The sequence below is a fragment of the Solanum stenotomum genome, chromosome 11 (genome assembly GCF_019186545.1).
Source record: "Solanum stenotomum isolate F172 chromosome 11, ASM1918654v1, whole genome shotgun sequence".
Taxonomy (NCBI): domain Eukaryota; kingdom Viridiplantae; phylum Streptophyta; class Magnoliopsida; order Solanales; family Solanaceae; genus Solanum; species Solanum stenotomum.
The window spans coordinates 3489411-3510014 of record NC_064292.1 but is presented as its reverse complement, the minus strand read 5'-3'; the positions used below and the strand labels follow the sequence as shown (position 1 = coordinate 3510014).

Genomic DNA, 20604 nt, shown 5'->3' with positions numbered 1-20604 from the left:
CCCCCCCCCCCCCCCCCTTTTTGATAGACTTCTTTCTAAACCTTGCATGATGTACACACAGTTTAAATGAATTTTTAGTTATGTATATTGAGAATGTAAATTTCATTTCCATGTTATTTAACCTATTAGAGTTAAGCATATGGAGAATCAATATTTTAAGTTTACGAGTTTCTAATTATAAATCACGAGTCTATCGGAGACGATTTTTCTATCTTTACTACACATTGCATTTTCTGAACTTTATTGTGTAAAATTATACTTGCTATGTTATTGTTGATTTTAAAACTGTAATAATGATTCATTTATACATATGATATGAATTTCTTATAATAAATATATATGATTTAAATTAAAATTACTAAATTTTATCTAATTTATATTTTATAATTTTTATTATATCTTTATTGCTAAGTTGAAATCAAAGACCAGCTTACTTGGCAAGCTCTCTACATTCTACTACGAGTAAATTTTAGGTTTAGCAAACATAAAAATCATATTTATATGCTATAATTATAGTTTGCATAATTGTGCTCCATAGCAAATTTATGTTTCCTATGGAGCATCAGATTTGTATAAATCGCTGGCAGGAGCATCAATTTTGTATAAATCTGTCACGCCCCGAGCCTACACCCTGGACGTGGCAGGCACTCGAAGACCATTGTTGGCCCCCAAGCGAACTCTTGGCCTGGCTTCCTTAACTCAGCGGAAACTTAACTCAACAGAATAACTCCATGCAATGAAAGGTCATAAAACAACCCAACTGATAAAATCTGGCCAAAAAGGCAACTCGAGTCTCAAAGTAGAATATTATATATATATATACATAGATGAGAGACTCAATACTAACTGACTGAATGACTGTCTATGAAGCCTCTATAACACTGAGATGGATGTTGGGACAGACCCCGCAACATCCTAATAAAGATAAACTTAAGAAAACAAAATAACCGAGTCCTCCGGAATGCAAAGAGGCTCACCACTGACTCTGGAGTGCTCAGTTGGATCAACGGCGTGCTGAATGTTGATCCTGGGTACCTGCGTCTGCATCATAATAAGATGCAGGCCAACTGGCATCAGTACATTGAATGTACGAGTATGAGAGCTGGAAAGCTAAACAATAACTTAAGCTTGAAAGGAGTACAAAGGAACTCTTACCTTGGCTCTGTTCAACTCATGAATAACCGAACTCAATATAAAGCAATAAGACATATGCAATATATAAAACTTGTAAAACAGTGTAAACAACTTAGTTCGTTAAGGATAAAACGATAACAAACTCATACTTATATAAAAGTAATATAACTTTTGTGGGAGATTCTTTAACCGACAACCACCACTATGAGCCCTAGTGATAATACAACGTTTTACCTCACGTTGCCCAAGGGCCATCCTATACCTTGCCGTGATATAGGACCTTACTTTACTTAGTGGATCCACTAGCCTAATCTTACGTGATCATCTAAAAAGAATGAACCGTTAAATCCCATGTTTGGCTACATGGTTCTTATGGAGAGTTGAGTTATTATGAACTCGTGTCCTCAATTCGATGCTCAAAACTACTCCCAAAAATATACTTTGGCTCATATGTTTTAAAAACAAACTTCTTTCTTTGGTTTGAGATAATTACTCAAAGCTTAGCCCAAAGGCTCTCTTGGAAAGCATAATTCCTTTCTTACTCAAATGTAAAACATTTATAAACTTCTTTGGGAATACTTAGTTCCCTAATAACTTTTTGAGAAAATGAACTCAACTTTATACTCTTGGCTTAACTTGAAATTCTATACTCTTTATTTAACTTGAAACTCTATACTCTTTACTTAAATTGAAACTCTATACTCTTTACTTAAATTGAAACTTGAGCCTTAAACAAAGTTAAAACGTTTAACAAAGACTCTTGAATAACTTTAAAGACTTGCTTTGACTTGCTTCTTAACTTCTAAGCTTGACTCTTAACTTCACTTGACTTTGATCCTAACTTTCCTCGAATTGGATTATGAATTCAAGGGTAATGATCTCATGTTTATGGATGTGTTCGGGATGTTTAGATGTACCTTAGAGTATTGGAAACAACTATAAAACATAGGTACATTACCAAGGAACATGTATGAAAAAGTGGGGAATGAAAGGGAAGGATTGGCGTCCTTGGCGCTATGAGAGGCGCGGGGCGCCAGCCCTCAAACTTCAGAGGGGCCTGCTGGGCGTTCTGCCAGGCGCGCCACCCCAAGGGGAAAGTTCAGCGTCCCTTTTTGGGGGGCACTGGCTGGATCCAGCCCTTTTCCCCCAAAAATCCGACTTTTTCCCCCTGTTTTTCCAACTCTAAACCCCTTAACTTCAAAGGTTCCAGCCTCAAACACTTAGAATCATAAAACCCCTCAACATATAATAGATTCAACTCAAAACACAACCGGAAACATGTACCAAACCAACAAGAACTTCAACAACACAACCACAAGAATTCAACAACCACAATCAATCTTTTCTCGGAATAAAAATGAGTTTGGCGTGTGGGGGAAAGAACCAACCCAACACTATGATCTCACATACCTTAATAAGGATCACCCCCGACGATAACCACGACGATCTTGACGAAATCCTTGCTTCTTCTTCTCCTTCTCCTCTTCTTTCTCTCTTCTCTCCAAAACCCTAACTCTCACTTTTAAAAAGGGAAAACTGATTTAAAATCAGTCTAAAACCTTAATATAACCAAAAGAAATGGTTAGGGAAAAGACCAATTTACCCTTACAAATTCGGACTAAACTGCCCTGTGCCAACAGCCCAACTTCCAAAGGGAATAACTCACTCATACGAACTCAGAATCGAGGAAACTCGGCGGCGTTGGAAAGATCATTCCAAGGGCTTTCCAAACATAACTGGAACTACACCTAAATCATCCTGACCTAGGAGTTATTACCGTTCAAAGTTGACCAAAAACTCATTTTTTTCCCATACTTAACTAAATTTCCAGATTCTTACTTCTTCAAAAAAAAATGACTAATTCCAATTATAAACTTCTTCATAGTTATTTCAAATTGCACGACGTTACAAAATCGCTGACAGACCTCTCGTTTGTATAAAAGTGCAGCGATTGTGTATATATATATATATATATATATATATATATATATATATCGGTTAGATAATTATATATGTAACTACTATGTATATGTATCCTTGATTGTGTTTGTATATCTGCATAAAATTTGAATTTGTATACAATTGAATCGAAATAAAACATTTGTATATCAAATCTCTCTCTCTCGATTTATACAACACATATTATACATTGTATTTGTATAAAGCGAGAAAGAGAGAAAGGCAAAAGAGAACTGGTAGGGAAATATCTGTATTTGTATAATTATTAGTGTATAGGACGAAAATATATGTGTTTGTATTTGTATTTGTATTTGTATATACAGTTTTCTCTCGCTTTATACAAACACAAACGCAATTTATACATATGTGTTTGTATAAAGTGAGAGAGGCGAGGGAGAGTGACAAGCGAGATCTGGGAGAGTAACAAGCGAAATTCTCTAGGAAGAGAGGCAAATGACAAGTGTTTGCTACGGATTACAATTAAATAAAACTATGGTTATAACATTTAATTTGAATTAATAGTTTACTATTTTATATAATTTCAGTGAATGGTTCAAATAACCTATTGAATAGTATCTCCTTTTTCGTATTCCCTTGTTCTCTTCTAATGTAATATGGAAAAATAAATTACTTAGAATTTAAGTAATATATATTCACAAATGATATAAATATTTTTTACGCCATCCAATTATATTAAGTTATAATATATGATTTGTTTTATTTGTAATCAAGGTTTAAAAAAAACTACTCATAAATAATCTTTAAAAAAAATATAATACTAGTACGGATACTTTTTACATCGTTAGTGAATATTAATCAAATCCAATCTACTATGGCATATTGAGTTTAGTTAATATTATGTTAGTGTAAACATTTTAATATTATATTAATTTGCACCTTTGACAATACATTACCAATTGTTTTTTATTTGTTGGAGCAATCTCTATTTCATTGCTGCAACCTTAGACATTGCTGCCTAATTACTCACTTGTGTTAATCAATGTCTTTAGGCATTATTACCCTTTATTTGATGGTTACAAAATGTTGGTCATTGGAGGTTACTGTTAGTGGCAGAAGGTGGTCAACCATGACCACTAATTCTTTTTCATTCAATCTTCGTTATCTCATTCTTTGTTCCTTCATTATACCTTATAACCTATGCAACTTCTAATGACATTTATCTTCACTATTTACTACCCCATTATCTTCCTATTCATTGCTAGGAAGACATCCGCAACTATAAATAGTGGTGGTCTTCATTTGGTTGACACACAAGAAAAATATAGATCAGAGTGCATAAAGTTTGTCCAAAAAGATAGTTTTTATTAGTTGAAGGGAGGTGTTCTTTTTGTGGATCTTTGGACTTAACTCTTGTCCAGAGTTTGTTGAGTTACACTTTGTGATTAGGCTGTTATATACTGGAGGGGACAAGTCAAGAGGACTACTGCTGGACCGGTGAAAAATATTTGCTTCAGTGGCCTTGAATCTCCTTAAAAAGAGCGACATATCCACGCCTCAATCTGAAGAGATTTATTTCTTCATTTTTATTTTCAATTGTAATCTTGTAATTTTGTAATTTTTCACTAACATATTATAACTAAAATCTGTCCAGTCAATTGGAACAGATGAGTGGACAATTAATTAGTTAACTATAATAATTTTTAAATGCTAATTAGGTAAGTTTTTCTAAGCAATGATGATCAATTGTGTCGTTATCTCTCTACCTCCGTAGCAGGGTAAGGTCTACGTACATTTTATTATTTTCAAATCACATTTTATACGTAGAACTATATTGAATATTGTTATTGTAATGAAATGTGTTGTTTATGAAAAATATTGAACTCCGTATATAATTTATTCATGAGGAAATAACTACTTAAATATTATTCATTTTTTTAGTTTATGAGACACAAATGAATTTTGAAAGGTCAAATCTTTTAATTTTGAATGTGTATTCAGATATGAAATATTTGATTTTTTTTGCGGTAAAATTTACTTATCTAAAATTAGTTAAAATGTAGATACTTTATCTCAGTTGATAAACACCTTGTACCTCCACTAAAAACATGAATTCGAGTCATTAATGAAACAATAAAATGAGTTCTCTAAAAAAAAGATAAATAAAAAACTTAATTTGTTTTAGATGTTTCGAGTCCAAATCGAATGAAATAAATTTCTGTTTAGTATCAGGGCCGACTCAATAAGATTGGGGGCCTAATATTTTTTTAAAATCATCATACATACTTTTATTTAAAATCTACTTTTCTAGCCTTTTTATATGCAAAGTTATTAATTACGGTTTTATAATTGATTTGTTTTAGTAATTCCTTTTCGATTGATAATATAGTTAATACATTCCATCTCTCTTGAGACATTATTGATCTTAATAAGATTTTATCAATTTTAGTTTCGAAAAACTTATTTCAACTGAGGCAACAATTACATGAATTGTTAACATTATTCTATAAGCAATACTTTTTTATTCAGAATTTTTATTATTTGTTAAAAATCTATCAAGGGCTCCTTTTTGGGATTTATTTAATTCTTCAAGTTTTTTCTTTTTATCTCTTTTTGTCAAACCGAAATCATATTTTCTAGTTGACATATTTAAATTGAATAATTTTAATAATAACTAAAACAAGAATATATATATATATAAATATATCAACAATAACATATTTTCAAGAAAAACTATAAACTAAAGTTAGAATAATAAAACCTGACTCATGAATTTGATAAGTTGATAAAACAATATCGAAATAGCGTAGTGTTCCTTCAATATAATGATTGCTTGTTGCACATCTTGAGATTTTGAAGAAGACATCCAAAAGCAAATTTTGTTCTTTTGTAACTTGTAAGCAACAATAAAACAAAAAAAATGTAGGAGAGAGTTCAATATTGAGAATAAAAATAATAAAATAGAGAATTAAAAATATGAGTATAAGGTAAATAATAATATAGGGTCAAACTTTTAGGAGATAAATAAGAAAACACAATTTCCCACTTAAGGAAATTATTCCCAAAAAATGTTTTATTCCCTTAAAAAAGTGGGAAAACTAACAGTCATTTTTTATTTTTTTTTATACTTCTTACATGATTTTTTTTTTTTTTAAAATAAAAGTACATATAATTTTTTTAATAATATATATAAGTATTTTTAAAAAAAAAAATTGGGCGCCCCAAGCGATGGTTTTAGTGGCCTAGTGGTTAAGACGACCCTGTTTAGTATTGGGTGCTAAAACTAATACACGATATGTATTTTACACATAGATTCTTAACACATACTAATTAGCATGCATTCTCACCACATTAAATTACTTAATTATAATAAATTTACATGATTTGATGCCAACATTAGAATGTATTTCCCTTAAAATTATCAGTTTAGTGAGTTTCGAGCTCCGATACAAATAAAAAAGTTTGGAAAAATTAAGGATGCCACCTCAAGCATATAGGGTAGGCCGGTAAAAATGAATGGGTTTTGGGGCTAATATTGACTTTTTAATATTTATTTAGTAGGGAAAATAGGAAAATCACGTGGAATTATATGGTGTAGAATTAAATAATTAATGAAGTCATCTTGACTAATGACGTGGAAAATATGAGGGTGGGCCCACATTCTCATTTTTTCTCCTAATGGCCGGTGTGCGGAGCCACCTTATTGTCAAGGGGTTCATCCCAACCCCCTTCAGCGGAAAATTATACTATTTATACATGATTAAAATAATCTATTAAGTATATATAGTAGATTGAACCCCTTTCGATTACTTCGCGTGTCTATTTCTTCAGATTTTGAACCTGCTTATTGAAAATCCTGGCCAACTGATGACATCATCAATTGTCCTATAGGCTTAGGGTAAGCTGACGTGTACTAAGAATTATTGACATCTCTTTACACAAGTTAAATAATTAGTCTAGTAATTAAGGTGTCGTGAAAATTCTTAGAGGTCATTTGTCCTAGTCTTACACTCCTACTAGCTTCAAAATTTTATTTATTACTACAATATTTTTTGCTACAATCATTGACAGTTGACACCCCTGAATGAGTCATATTAGCCTCAAAATTTAGTTTTTTACTATAATTTTTTTTTCCTACAATTATTGACACCCCTTAATGAGTTTTATTAGCCTCAAAATTTTGTTTTTTTTACTATAATTTTTTTTGCTACAATCATCGACACCCATTTAAAACAATCCTAGATCCGGTGTTGCCTCTTTATATTATATGTAATTTATTTTAACCTAGGTATTTGTAACTTTTTCTTTAACATTATAAGTAGAATAATTTTTTTTATGAATTTGTCACAAAATTTAATATTATTTTTATGAATGTTATTTCAACATACTATGCATTATTATTATTATTATTATTATTATTATTATTATTATTATTATTATTATTATTAAAAATATTAATTGTGTCAAAACCATAATTTTGTTGTAAATATGAAATTTTAAAAGTTCAATTTATAAAAGTTTCATATTATTTAAAACACACGTTATAGTTTTAAACATAATAAAAAATATTATTTTTTTTTTTAAAAAAAAAAAACAGTTACAGTTTAAAAAGATAAGTTAGAATTTAAAATTACCATGGCAGTTTAAGTGAACATGTATTATCTGTTTTTCAGTATTTTAGGTCTTATCTCTAATAGTTCCACATAATGCTTAATTATTAAATCAAAAATATAAATAGCAGTTACAACTTTTAATATAAAACACAAAAGAATCACACACAAAATAACATTCTTTAGTAACCATATCAAATCAAATTCTTACCCTCTTCAACAAAGAAACAATACAGTATTTCAGTATTTAACAAAGGAGAACAATTCAACCCCCAACATGCATTCAAAGACAATAAGAAATCAACAAATTAAATACAGAGTTTAATCATATGTAAGTTTATTTTTCAAATCCTTAAGTTTCAATGTATATAAAGTTCTTTCTCTATTATGCAATAATTATTTATTTCTTTTGTACTGAGTAATCAAATAACAATAACTTAATTTCTCAGTTTTGACCTCAACATGCTTAAATCAAATATCCATCAAACATTTCGATAAATTTTATTAGTGTGTTTTTTGTCAAATAATAATAAGAAATGACATTAGGGACAAAACATGTTTTCATGTCTCTTACTCTTGAACATTAGTTTGAAACATACTGTACACTAGCAATAAAATAAAGTTTGAAATCATCAAATCTATTTTTTGACATGATTTCTTGAATTACTATTAGCGTAATTTAAAATTTGTCACTTAAAATAAAATAAAAATTATCTCTTTTTTCTTATGTCTACTTCAAAAAATTATATGTTTCTTACTTTGTATATTGATTTTTCCTAAATAATTTATTCACATTTTGATTTATTATTATTTATTTATTTTGTTTTGTAAGAATTTTTTCTAGCTTTTTCTTCTTTGTTTTGCAGTAATGTTGAATTGTAAAATTTATGTGCTATTGTAAGTGTTTTAATTTTGTGTTGATAGATTTTTTATAAACGAAATACTAAGTTGACATGTCATATTGTTCTCATATATAAAAATCTATGTAAAGGATAAGTATATATTTTTAATTTTAAATAAAAAATAAATAAGAAGACGATAAAATCGGAAAGAAACAAAAAAATATTAATAAAATAATTAAAAATATATGGCTAAAATAACTAATTATATTGACCAATATGTGTTTATGCTTATTAAATTAATATTTGTTTATGCTTATTAGTTTTAAAAGAAGTTAAATTTTATATAAATGAATACGTTAATAAAAAACAGTTTTATAACTCTCCATTACTCATCTATTACTACACAGTCCAAAAATCAATAAAAAAATCATGAAATATGAAAAAAAATTAAATAACAAAATTTTAAAAATAATGAATTGGAAAAGTAGGAAAGAAAAAAGAAAATCAAAATGGTTGTAAATCAGGCAGTTTTAATAAATAAAAAATAAATATTTCTAACTCTTATCAATAAAATAGCAAAAAATGCACATGTACTCAATTTCCTCAAATAAAGCAAAACAAAAAAATTATAAATTTCAGTTGCATAAAGTCAAACACTTAGGAAGTTATTAACATGACAATATTATTTTAAAATATCATAATATTGTATTTATAAAAAAAATTAAAAATAAAAATAAAATATACTAGCGGTTAAACATTTTTCAATTAGTGGGATCACTTTAAAATTTATTTAAATATTACCATTTAATTTTGAGTTCTGGATGGATGGTAATAGTTCCTAAAATATAGGTAACTAACTTTTAAAAAAAATATTAACTATTTAAAACATAAAAAAGAAAAATCAAAATGTTAATTACATAGGAATAGATCATGAAATTTATTTTTCTTTACAGTTTTTTTTTTATCATATTTTAAAGTTTCTTCTATAGTTATTTTATTTTTCTGTATTAATTATATTTTTTAGTATTTTATTAAAACTTATATTTCCACAATTCTTTAATCATAGGTAGGCCTGTTCATGGTTATGGTTATAAAACCAAATCGACTCGCAATCCGAATCAAACCGATTAAAAAAACCGATATTTGGTTTAATTTGGTTAGGTTTGGTTTCAAATTTTGAAAAACCGATACTATTTGGTTTGGTTTTGGTTTTACTAAAAATTAACCGCAAAAATAACCAAACCGAACCGAGAAGTTATATGTATAAATTTTATAATTATTTATAATGAAATATATGTATTTTGATAAAGTTTAATTAACTTAAGTCTTTAATTATACTATTTTCTGAAGCCCAACACTTAAATTTTAGCCCAACTCTTAAAACCTTAAGTCTAAATCCCTCAATTTCATTACTTTAAGGATCACACTTTCTCTGTTCTTTACAAAATTTTCTAACGTAGCATTGCATAATTTAAAGCTCAAGCTAAAGAAGATGGTAATTTCTCAATATTTTAAAGTGTAATTTTATTGAAAAGTCTATTGATAAGATGTTGAGATCTCCAGAATATTGAACTAACTTTATGCTATTGACAATAAGTTTTTTTAGCTTCTGAAACTTGGTACATTGGATGAATCACTTTGTTCGTGCAATAGTTTTTTCGTGAGTGTCACGACCCGAGCCTACACCCTGGACGTGGCCGGCACTCGAAGACCATTGCTGGTCCCCAAGCGAACCCTCATCCTGGCTGACTACAAGCGGAAAACTGATTCAAGCATACAAAGCTTAAAAACTGAAATAAAGTTCATAAAACTTAAATACAAACTTTAAGTCCAAAGAAAACTCTGTATAATAAAATATATACAACTCACCATAAAAAGGCAACTTTAGTCTTTAAAACATTTAATAAAATAAATGATACATACTTCTCAACTGTACTGACTATCTATGAAGCCTCTAACTGATAAGGATGGAATTCGGGACAAGACCCACGACATCCTAACAACTGATATAACTGAAAGGTAAATGAAATCCTTCGAAAGCAAGGAGGCTCACCATAGCTAACTCGAACTCTCGGATATATCAACTAAGCTCCTGTTGATGATCCTGAATACCTGTGTCTGCATCATGAGAAGATGCAGGCCAAATGGCTCAGTACGTGGAATGTACGAGCATGTAAGAGGAATTCTAAAACATAAACATAAGCTTGAAACTTGATAAAAAGGAAACATACTTGCCTCTTTTCAATCTTACTCAACTCAAGGAATACTCCAAACTACTCAAACTTAATCAACTCAGAAGTACTCAAGGATAAGATACTCAACTCAGAGATTAGATACTCAACTCAAGGATATGATATTCGACTCAAAGATATGATATTCGACTCTGGATACTCAACTCTGGATACTCAACTTTGAATACTCAACTTAATATGACTGAACTCATTTCAATATAAAGCAATTTAAAACAAGTGCAATATAAAGAAACAAACTGTTTAAAAACATGCTGTGAAATCTGTGTGTATGCAAGGATACAACATAACTCTGAAATGTATATAAAAATACAATAAACTGATGTATATAAAAATACAATAACTTCTGTGGGAGTTTCTCTAACCGACAACCATCACATAAGAGCTATAGTGATGATACAGCGATCTACCTCACGCTGCCAGCGCATCCTATACCCGGCCAAAGGTATAGGACCTGAACTGCCTAATGGATCCACTAGTCTATTTCGAAAAAGGTTCATCTAAAAAGTATGACCCTTTTCTACCCATGGTGGCTACATGGTTTATGGAGGCTGTGAGTTGTCTAAACTCTCCCCCATATCGGTGCTCAATACTACTCCCAAAAATATACTAGCTCTTATGTTTTAAAAACATACTTCTTTCTGCTGATTTGAGATAATTGCTCAAAAACTTAGCTCAAAGGCTATCTTGGAAATCTCAGTTTCCCTGCTTGCTTCATTTAGAAAGCTATTACTCTTTTCTGAAAACTAGCCCGAAGGCCCTTTGGAAATCTCAGTTTCCGTTCTTATTTAAATGTGAAAACATTTATAAACTCTTTGGGAATACTTAGTCCCCATATACTTTTGAAGAAAAAGACTTCAAACTTTACTCTTTACTCTTTACTGAACTCAAAACTTAAGTCTTAAAACAAAGTTAAAACGTTTGTAAAAGACTTCTTAAAATATGGTTCATACCGAATTATGGACATGAACTACTCAATGCAAGGTTTTCAATAACCATAGATAGAACTCAAATACTTGGAACTCAAGAACTTCAATGATATTACTAATTTCAAGAATGCTCAACTCAGAGGGTTCGTGCGGAATTATAAGCATGAACGACTCAACTCAAAGACTCAAAGATACTTCTCTTCTCAAGACTGCTCGACTTATAGGATTCATGCGGAATTATGGGCATGAACAATTCAACTCAAAGACTTTATGGGTAACATGTAATAGTCCCATGCTTAGAAATATAATCTCAAAGGGGATTAGGAACTCAATACTCAAGACTTAGAACTTGAAGATACTACTCCTCTCAAAGATACTCAACTTCTGGAGTTCATGCGGAATTTATGGGCATGAACGACTTGACTCGTAGGTCTACATAACATTATGAAACTCATGTATGTGACTCTTCTCATTCTCTGACTTACTTCCTCAAAACTTAGTTCAAATCGATAGTTGATCTCAAAGGATTCACAATTGAACTCAAAGGCTTCCTTGAACTCTACTCTTAACTCTCTCTTGAATTTGAATTATGAATTCAAGAGTTATGATTTATGATATGAAGGATCTCAATAACAATATAGCTATTTGATAATTAGGAATAGAACTTTTAAAAGAAACATGAATTCAATAACTCTAAATTAACTTATCTCAAGAATACTCAAATCTAGGGAAAGTATCCTAGATTACTCTTTTACTGATATGAAAGTAGATATAGGGCGTGAAGACGAACTAGTCCAACACTATGATAGCCTTACATACCTAGAAGAAAATATTCTTGAAGAATCTTTAAGAATCTTGAAGAAGAACTTGATTAGAAGCCTTGAAACCCTAGCTTGAAGGTAAGCAATCAAGAAAACCTTTCTTGAGATTCTTTTCTTGAAATCTCTATGGCCAAGAATTATGATTTTCATTAGTGAAGATGAAAATCTGATTGTTTTGAGCCTTTTATTAGTCAAGAAATTTGTTTATGGTTTTCTTGGAGGTAAAAGGCAAAAACGACTCTTTTTAATATTTTTCCGTCGGCTAATTCGTAACAGCACTGTAGAGGTTACTAAAATAGTCATAACTTTTTACTCAGATATTGGATTGACGTGAAATTGGTGGGGTTGGAAAGTAGATTCAATTACCTTTAATTGGATAGGTTATTGCTCACGTAACTCTTAATATTCTGAGAGATATGGTCGTTTAAAGTTGACCCAAGCAGAATCTTACATCAAAACTTAATGAAACCTCAAGAACACTTATCAAAAACTCATCAAGAACTCTAATCTTTAAATTTAAAGAACGAAATTACGCTGAATAAATCATGATTGGCGTGTGGGTGAAAGAACCCAACACTATGGAAGCTTACATACCTCTTAGGAATCAAATCCATGGCGAAAATCCGCTACAACACGCAAAAATCTCGACGAACGCTTGATCCTCTCCTCTTTTCTCCTCTTTTCTCTTCTTGAACTCTCAACTAAAACCCTAGGTGTATTTTAGAATTATAAAACTGAACCTAATCAGATTAGACCCCTAAAATATTACTAAAAACTAATTAAATCTGTTTTGGTAAGGAAAAGACCAAACTACCCCTTTAAAACCCGGTTTTGACTTTCCTTAACTGGACAGCCTAACTTCAAAAGGCCATAGCTCACTCATCCGACCTCGAAACTTATCAAACTCGGCGGCGTTGGAAAGATAATTCAAAGATGTTTCCTACGGTAACTGGTAGAATGCCTAAATCATCCTGAGCTAGGATTTATGGTCGTTTGAAGTCAACCCAAAACTCATACTTAGCTTAACTTGTAAAATTTCAGATTTTGCTATTTCCAATTTAATTCTTTTTGGAACTCAAGGTGCTACATCTAGTGACCTTAACACTTAAGAAATTTTAATTCCTCGGTAAAATCTCACTCACTACGATGAACGGTTCGAGTCTTAGTTCAAAAAAATTTCTGGGGTGTTACAGTGAGTTATTCATGTACTAAGTGTTTGTGTCTATCGAGATGCATATGTCCTCAACTAACTTATTACTTTCTAACCGAAAAATCGAACCAAACTGACAATAACCAAATCGATGGTTATTTTTTTGATTTGGTTTTAGAAATTTAAAAACTGATTAAGTTGGTTTGACTTTGATTTTAACTAATAACCGATCCAAACCGAACCATGAACCCCTAATCATAGTGATGGATAACTATTTAGTCTAATTTGAGTTTTTATTTACGCGAGGATTTATAAATTTTATAGTACATAAATTGCATAAGCCTTTTGTTTATGCTATTAAATTAAAATGTGTTTATGCTTATTGTTTTAAAAGGAGTCTCTTTGTAAATTTTATATAAATGAATACGTTAACGAAAAGAAAAAAACATTTTCATAACTCCCCATTACCAATACATTACTACACAGTCTATAATCAATAAAAAAAAGTCCTATAATCAATAAAAATCTGTGTTAATAACATTTTATTTTTCAGTATTTATTTTAAATAAAAATAAATAAATAATTATGAAATAAATAATTATGATTATTTTAATTAATTACGTCAAAGTAAAATATATTTTAAGATTTTTTTCGATACATACCTCATGTTTAACCATATTATCATAAGTATTTAAATACTTTATTTTATCAGTTGATCTATTAACTAATCAAAAAACATAAATCACGAACTAAATATACAAAATTACTAAAAAAGATTCATACACATTTAGTTATTTATTAACAGTTGATATTTGTTTATGCTTATTAATTAATATTTGTTTATGTTTATTAGTTTTAAAAGAAGTCCCTTTTATAAATTTTATATAAATGGATACGTTAATGAAATATTTACATAAAGATAATTACTTCAAAATCTAAATATAGTATAGGCAGATAAAGAAAATTAGGAAACTCTTATTATGAAAAGTGTAAAACAATTTATTTGTCTTCTATTTCTATTTATGTATAACTTTTTTTGACAATATAACTTTTTTCCTTCTTCTTTGGATGTGACTTTGTAGCTGTTGAGACAAAGTCACTATAATCAACTTCATACTTAGAATTAACACTATCAGTGAGATTTGATATATAGATATAGCAACTTTTTAAGCATTAAAATCTCTTATCAATAATTATTGCAAACCATTAGTTTTTGATGATTTTTTTTCCTTTTTTTTATTTATAACTTTCAATGATTTGAAGTTTTTATTTGCAGGATGATTGGTGTTTAATTCCCTGAATTTGAATGTTTATTTTTTATTTTTTATTTTAATATATTGTTAAAGTTATTATGTATACATATTTAATGTGAAGCATTTATTTGATAATATTATTTAATAATAAGTTAAACTTTAAAATTGTCAATAAATTAATATTTACAATTACATTTATCAACTAACCGTGCAACACGCGGACACATATACTAGTTGTTTAAAATTGAAAAGGAGTTCAATTTTTACAGCAAAGTTGGAAAGAGAAAATAATTTTCACTCTTATATAATATTTTAAAATTGTGTGCGCCTAGCACAAAGCGAACAATACTAGCAAATTAAAAGATTCAACGATTTTCCCTTCTTGGTGCGGATTTTAGAGATCTAAATTGTCATATGCGGTTGACCTCTTCCCCCTTCCCCCCCAAAAAAAAAAAGAATTTGGAAGATAATTTAATATTCATAAAGATATAACATCTTAACTTAATCAGGAGCGGACACACTCTATATGTGTGTCCTTCGACATTGCTCCGTTGATTTATTATATAAATGTTTGGTTACCATTTTACCCCTATTCTAAATTAAAATGTTATAAATTATTTAATTAATTAAACATAAGATTATTAAAACATAAAGAATTTGAAGAGCTTGAAATTAATAACAAAGCTTTATGTTAAATATAATCTGATCACTTGCATTGAATTGAGTAATAATCGGAAGAATTGTTTCATCTGCCAAATAGTTAGTGCATGTTGTAATTATGATCTGTTTTGATCCTTTGAGATTCCATTTTTACTACACCTTATAAAAGCTCACAACAATTATAAGTTGCATACAAAATCTAAAGTTTGTGGATTGTGAAAGAAAATAATTGGGGAGAAAAGAAAAAAGAATTCTCAAGGCATGGAGAAAAATACATTTCTTTACTGTTACTATTTAGGAGTCAACTTACAAAGATGGATATTGCCCGTCAGAGATTGATTGCAAATCAACTTCAGAAGAGAAGAAAATGAAAAAAGAGAAAATAAGTAATTTTAAAGGTGTAAAAAGAAATCATATTTGAAAGAGTATGATATAAGATACATTGGCTCTAAATAATGAATTTACTTATTTTCAGATGCCTCACACACTTGATTTCTTTCTCTACCACACTATTTTTATCATTAATAATTTTATTCATTTACAACTTTGAACAAGTTATAATGACATTGTGGAATTTAAACCACTATTATGAGTCATTAGAACAATTGATATGATATCCAATTTGCTATTCTTCTTCTCTCACTTTTATATTTAATTCAATGTACTTTCCTTTTCGTTCTATAAACTTTCTTTAAATGTATCTTCTTATATTATTTTCTTTTTTATTGTTAAAATATTGAGAAATGATACAAATGTGGCAAACAATATATTTGGAGATGAAATTACACGAAGAGATATCATTTACAAAGGTGCTAGAAGATTAGGAACATGAGGAATTTTATCTTTAGCTATATATTGATATTTTTTAAATTTAAGAAACTGTTATTGAATTATGTATAAGATAAAAGTTTGTTATTTTTAAATAATATGAATTTATAAGAATTAATATGGAATACGCGTGCAACGAACGTGCCCAGGTGTACATATATACACATAAACATAATAATAATAATTTAAAGTTGCCTTTTTATTCTATTTTATATAAATTTTGTACCTTTTTGTAAGAAAAAAACTCAAAATTTAAATTAAAAATAAAGAAAGAGAACCTATTTTACTTTTTATCAAAAATATTTTTAGAATTTTGAAATAAACAATTCAAATATTCATATTGATAAATAAAGTTTTTACAACCATATCAAGATAATATATTATAAACAAATAGCTAACATCTTATTAATTAAAATTAATTTAAAAGTTTAAGAGGGTGTTTGGATTAACTTTTTAAAAGTATCTTATAAGCTAAAAGCTAAAACTCATAAGTTGGGAATACCTACCTTTGGCCTTTAGCTTATTTTTATACTTCTTTTGGGTCTAAAAATAAGTGTTTAAAAATATTTTTTGATTTGTTTCAAACACCACAAAAATTAGAAAAGAAACGTAAAAACCAAAAGCACTTGCAATAACCCATAACCAATTCGAGATATACTTGGACTCCTGATAAACTAATTATTGCCCATTTTGCTGGAGACTCTTGGCGAAAGAGAAAGTTTTACCAAAAACTCTAAATCGTCTCTTGATGAAGAATTGAAAAAGAATTCATCAAAGTAGAATCTTTGACCTGTCTTCACTACCCGCTTTTGTATCACTGCAAAAAAATTGACAACAAAAGGCACACATCTTCAGTATAAAATTCGTGTGATGATATTATAAAGTATAAAATATCAGTACACTCTTTGTTATGCAATTCAAAGACATATGATTTTTCTGTATCCTGTTTAGTCAACCCGATAACAAAAACATGTGATTTTCATGTTCCTTGTTCGTTCTACCCGTAAGATATAATATTTGTTGCATAAGTAAATCAGTTTTAACATATTTCTATGTTGTTGGAAGTTTTATCTACAAGTGTATAATAATATTTCTAAATTAAAAATATAAATAGATGTTGAATCACTCGTTGTGTTATAAACCAACTAAAGAATGCAATAGGAGATGATCTACTTTTTTCACCAAACATCCAACAAAACACAAACATAGAAACAACGTAAATTTCTCTCTAATAAAATGTCTTTCAAAACTTACGAGTTACATATTGCCATTGAGTCCCAGACTTCTTATTCTTATTTGATTCATGGGTTTCAAACCTATGAGGTTTAATAAGTTGTAAACACTCTTTTATCAAGAAATTTTTTAGTATCAGTGATTCTTACCAACTCAAAACTTAGTTGATGTTGACTTGAACTTCTTATTTTTAGTAGCATGGATAACAAGTACTATTAGATCAATTCTAAAAAATATATTCATTTAATACGTAGTTTTACAAAAAAAACCATGACGTGCACCATACTTATCTACTATGGTCTTGTTTGTGTCATATTAGCCTTGCTGCCTTGCTATGTGTGATACTATGTAATCTCTCTCTTTTCCTTTGTTTTTGCTTGCTCTGATTTTTTTACTTTATTTGAAGTTTATTTTCATAAAAGAAAAGTCAAAGTATTAACATAAATGCTTGAATTTTTTCTGAAAAAAAAATATAATTCTTTTCCATATTTGGTTTATTCTAAACGTCCTATAAATAGAAGACCCAACTTCTTACACTATGAACATAATAACATCCACAATATAATCGTTCAGATAATCTTTACTCTCTACAATTTTGTTGGAACTCATGATCACCGACTGGCAGTACCAAGAATGAAGAAAGCGAATGAAGAAGATGAGCTTTATTCGGACACGGGTTGAGGGCCTTATTCTAGAATGCATGTCTCTTGGGCTTGATATTTTATCTTTGGGTTTCATCCCATCTGAAGCACACAAATGCCATTTCAGCAGCCCATTTCAATATACAACGTTGCTTATATTAATTCACATTGTATAAGAAGAGATTTTTTAGATTATTTTAGAATATGATGAACCGTAAAGTATATAGTCAGAGTTGGTTACCTACTTCCTTTTAAATTGACTTTCTAGTCCTTAGTTTACATGGATAAGTAAGCAACTCTTTGTACAATTTTGGTTCAGAAAAAATAGAGAAAAATTTCCCAAATAATTCTTCAAGATTTCTTTGAAATCTTTCAAGTTTTAATGTCTTTTTATTAGTTTTTAAATATGTAGGTCATTTGGTCAAATCATATAATAATATTTTGATTTTTAGTACAAGTTTTTGTTATCTGATTTATTAACATATAATATGCAATTGTAAGCTAGCCGCATGACGCCCTAATCTCTTTCGAACCCAACACAAATGCTTTGTTTATTCACATAAACTTGAATGGAAAATTTACAAGGACGGTTCGTGTCGAAGGTGGTCCAATATAATCAAAGATAATAGATGAGTGGAGACTCGTGTCCATATATGAGCCAGATAAGTTAATTGTGTGTCAGTCTCAATCCGCAAAGAGCAGTAATTTATATCCATTGCGAGCAGTGGAGATTAGTGGTGTATCAGACCATATGGTATTAAGATGAAAACAACTTTCCCTTCTCAATTCGAGCAGAGAGACCTACGAAACTTTTCGCTTCCCAAATAACCCGCTTCTAATTTATTTGAGTGACGATTTGTTGCCTTTTCTTGAGAGCTTGAGGGGAAAGGCTCCCGGGATTAATTAAGTGTGTAACCAACATGGGTTGTGGTGAAGTGTAAGATTGTTCCACCCTTAACCAGAGACCTCAGGTTTTGAGCCGTGGGTATAGAGAAAATCTTGTTAGGAGCGCCATCCTCAAATGAAGAAATTTTAAGTAGTATGAACTGAAATACACACATATCATTTAATCAGTAATAACAACATTAAAAAATTACACAAACAAATCTCACTCCTCAAAATCTCCCCTGATTCTTATGCATTTTACATTGCATTTACAGTTTTCTCTAACCATTTGCGTCCAGAAATTCCGATTTCCCAATACAGAAAGTTCAATAATTGTGTCGTCTCTTGCTTTCCGTCTTGGTATCTAGAGTAAAAAGAACAACATTGTAGCATCCTAGGCATATACCACATCAACAAAACGCAAGAACGATATTGATTGTTGGAATAAAAAGAAGTGACATTAGACCCAAATGAGGCATTTTAAAGTCGAAGGAGCATAGGACCCAAAGTAAACAATACAAGCTATTACATACATAGTTCAATAGCTTTCACTTCTTGACTTGAACAGAGAGACCTTCGAAACTTTTCACTTCCCAAATGAGCACTGAGCCTTGTCAAAATCCTAACAATGAAAAAGTAATATCTTTCCTTATAATGTATGACCATAATGTCAATATCTCTCTTGTGTGTTACTTAAACAACTTTTTTATCACGTACCTTTGGGTTCCATCAGAGCTGTACGTCCCATTTGCAGTAAGTCTGATGATAAGCACAACATAATTTATATTCTGAAAAGAATATTAAACGTCATTAATATCAAAAATATACATCATTCTAATGGGTGCAGGTCCTCCTATGTTTATAGGAGAAAATTATCACATATGGGTGATAAAGATGAAGGCTTATCTCAAAGCTCTTAGTCTATGGGAAACCATTGAAAGTGAAGATGATCCTCTTCCACTTGGACCAAATCCAACAGTTGCACAAATGAAGATTTATGAAGATGCGAAGTCAAGGAAATCCAAGGCTCTCACATGTCTTCATTCAGCACTTTCAGATGTGATCTTCACAAGAATAATGGCTTGTGAAACACCTAAAGAAGTATGGGAGAAGCTAAAAGAGAAGTTCGATGGAAGTGACAGGGTGAAGACTGTCAAACTCTTAACTCCCAATAGAGAATTTGAGATGCTAAGGATGAAAGAAGGAGATACTGTGAAAGAGTATTCTGCCAAACTTATGGAGATTGTAAACAAAGTAAGGCTGTTTGGTGAAACCTTTCCAGATTCAAGGGTGGTGGAGAAGATGATGATAAGCTTACCAGCAAGGTTTGAGTCCAAGATTTTAGCAATAGAAGAATCTTGTGATTTGAAGACTTTATCTGTGGCAGAACTGATCAGCAAGTTGCAAGCCCAAGAACAAAGATCAAGTATAAGAGATGAAGAAGTAGCAGAA

At 30.0% G+C, this 20604-nt stretch overlaps 2 protein-coding genes and 1 pseudogene across 2 annotated transcripts in view; 1 reads left to right on the top strand and 2 right to left on the bottom strand.

Annotated features, from left to right (window-relative positions):
- The window catches only part of LOC125844528 (acyltransferase Pun1-like), a 28927-nt pseudogene extending 9407 nt beyond the window's left edge, over window positions 1-19520 (top strand).
- The window catches only part of LOC125844531 (putative disease resistance RPP13-like protein 1), a 108119-nt gene that overhangs the window by 70436 nt on the left and 17079 nt on the right, over window positions 1-20604 (bottom strand). The gene's annotated exons all lie outside the window — the stretch shown is intronic.
- The window catches only part of LOC125845096 (putative disease resistance RPP13-like protein 1), a 62161-nt gene that overhangs the window by 24689 nt on the left and 16868 nt on the right, over window positions 1-20604 (bottom strand). The window lies entirely within an intron of this gene.